The sequence below is a fragment of the Myotis myotis genome, unplaced genomic scaffold (assembly GCF_014108235.1).
Source record: "Myotis myotis isolate mMyoMyo1 unplaced genomic scaffold, mMyoMyo1.p scaffold_m19_p_4, whole genome shotgun sequence".
NCBI lineage: Eukaryota > Metazoa > Chordata > Mammalia > Chiroptera > Vespertilionidae > Myotis > Myotis myotis.
In genome coordinates, this window is record NW_023416346.1 from 114968508 (window position 1) to 114971493 (window position 2986).

The 2986-nt window shown below is 38.6% G+C and overlaps 1 non-coding gene across 1 annotated transcript; it reads right to left on the reverse strand.

Moving 5' to 3' along the window:
* Positions 1-2417: 2417 nt before the first annotated feature.
* On the reverse strand, positions 2418-2514 carry LOC118654866. The gene has a single exon (XR_004967123.1). It is a non-coding gene; the product is annotated as a small nucleolar RNA SNORA1 (small nucleolar RNA).
* Between the last annotated feature and the right edge of the window lie 472 nt (positions 2515-2986).

Here is a 2986-nt window from a genome sequence, read left to right on the forward strand (position 1 = left end):
AATATGCATAAATTAAATAAAAATGACTGAGAACTTTGTGAAGATGATTATCACATTTGGGAACCACACATAAAAGTATCCTATCTAATAAAGAGGGAATATGGTAATTGACTGTCATGCCATCACAAAGATGGCAGCACCCACCACCAATAAGGAGGGAATATGCTAATTGACTGCCATGCCCTCAAAGATGGCGGCTCCCACAGCCACAAGATGGCGTCACCCAGTCCCCTCAGCCCGCCGGGGTGGAAGGCCGGGTGCCTGCCTCCAGAGTCCCCCAGTCCCCTCAGCCCCCCAGCCACCTAGGGCTGGCCTGAGGTGCAGGCAAGCTTCAGATGGCAGCTGCCCTGTCACCCAGGCCCGCCCGAGGCTCAGGTAACCAGGGCCGCCCAAGGTTTGTGCTGCCATCAGTGGCAGCAGCAGAGGTGTGATGAGGCATCGTCTTCCCCTGATCGCCGGGTCACCTCCTGCCTCTGAGGGGGCAGGCCAGGCTGAGGGACCCCCCTGACTCCAGTGCATGAATTTTCATGCACCAAGCCTCTAGTACACAATAATATCCTATGTTGTTTAGGGATATATAACTATGGGAATCCTATATAATAAAAGGCTAATATGCAAATTGTCCCCTCAAGAGTTCGACTGGAAGTTTGACCGGTTGCTATGATGTGCGCTGACCATCAGGGGGTGGCGCGGAATGAAGGAAGGCCCCAGCCGGGAGCCGGCAGCTGGGGGAAGGAAAGGTCCCAATTGGCCCTCATCACCGGCCAGGCTTAGGGACCCTACATTCAGAATAATGATACTTCTGTGAAGGAAGTGGAGGCAGGAAAAAGAGAGTAATCTAATCTCAGATAATATCTTAATGGAGACATAATTTGTGTTTTAGGAGAACTGATTTCAAAAACCAACAGTAATACCTCCCCGTTGACCAGGCATAACTTTTAAAATTATCTGTGGCATACTATCTGGAATTGCATTCATTGATTAGGAAGTTTAGATCACTGACAAACTTTTTTAAAAGAGGAACTTAGAATTGTATAATGACTATAGTTATCTTACATTTTTCACATTCTCTCAGCTCATTGGATACAGTGCTGATGCTATGAGTCTCTGCTATTTAAAGCAGTTACTGTATCTTTTTGCACATCCCCAATCTTCATGCCCACCTTTATTTTAAGACCATCTATGATATACAGTTAGAAAAAGGTGGACAAACCACAATCAAGTGGCATAATAATGATCTTAAGTAAGATTTATGTAAGCTGGAATTGGTCAGAACCTGAAAATCAAAATGCTTCTATTAGAGCTACTTTAATATTTCATACATATCTGACTTGAAGATAGAATGGAATAGTATATTAGCTCATATTGGAACCAAGGCTCTCAAACACAGTTGCACATTAACACCATTTGGGAAAGTTTAAAATATAGATGCCTGGGCCCCAGAGAATCTGAATAGATTGGTTTTGGGTAGAGTCTGAGCAGTGATATTTGTTAAACATTTCCCATACGATTCTAATTTGCAACCAGGAGTTGAGAACCACTTTCCTTGAGCAACATGGCCTGCTCATGGCATATGGTCTCCATGAAACCCTGAGAATGAAGTTGCAATTTGAGGATCAACTGAGCACTCAGAGTGGTCATTGTCAACTTCTTTTATTAGCCTGGAAATAGTTTGAACTCCTTTGTTATCCCTGCCCAAGAACTGCAGGAATGCTTTAAGATTGAAGTAAAAGAATCAGGAATATATTCAAGACTCATGCATTCACATAAGAGTTTAAGTAACATTCTAGGATTCAATATCATTTTTAAAATACTCTCTTAAAAAAGATATTTTTATGCTATGGAAGATAAAACCTCAAAGTGAAAATAAGGATACAGAACTGAGATTAAAAAGAAAACAGGGAAATTATGATCATGTGCTCTATGTATGGGTGTGTGTCTTCACCTTTCCTAAGTTAAATAACAAAGACAAGACAGTAATACATGTAATCCCAGTGGCATTTACAAAAAATAAATGAATATCTATATTGTAAATTTACTTTGCCATTCTGTACCTAAATAAAATGATCTATTTCTTCAGAGCGGGTTGGGGGGTTAATAATGAAGGTGAAGAGAGAGATAAGAAAATTAAGGGAGAAGTGTTTTGCCTTTGGAAAAAATATCCTCAGGTCTGAATAAGTCTTTTCTCACTATTTTTATCTTCAGAGAGATTAAAACCTAATACCACAGTTCTATACAATTTTGACCCAGCGTATATTCATTTGCTCAATTAACAACTCTACTTAAATGAAACAAAAGGGCTTAATGAATACAAACAAATTGGACTATATAGCAAAAACATGCATAATATATTTAATTTTATTTTTTAATTAATTAATTAATTTTTATTTATTTATTTATTTATTTATTTATTTTTTAAATGTTACAGGTCTCATTGTCACCACTGTAATAAGATTACTGTGATGGAAGCATAACCTGTGTCTCAATGTAGCCACACACAAAAAAAACAGTGCCCATAATATATTTTATTTTAGGTTTACCATCTTCTGGGTATGAAAACTCTATAATTGACAAACATGATCCTATGTTTATACTTTTGCCGAAAAAAGTGAATATCCTGGCATATTATCTGGATCTCCGCTGTCTAATATGGTATCCATAAGCTTATACATGGCTGTTTACATTTACCTTAATTAAAATGAAATAAACTTTAAAAGTCAGTTTATAATTAGCACTGGCCACATTTCCAGTGCTCATAGCCTCATGTGGCTCATGGGTACTGTTTTGGACAGCTCATGGGTCGTTTGCATCATCACAGAAAGCTCCAGTGAACAGCACTTAATAATTCAAACCTTTCTTATGCTAGCATTCAACACATCATTCATTGTGTTATTTTGTTAAATATATTTTATTGATTTTTTTACAGAGAAGAAGGGAGAGGGATAGAGAGTTAGAAACATTGATGAGAGAGAAACATCGATCAGCT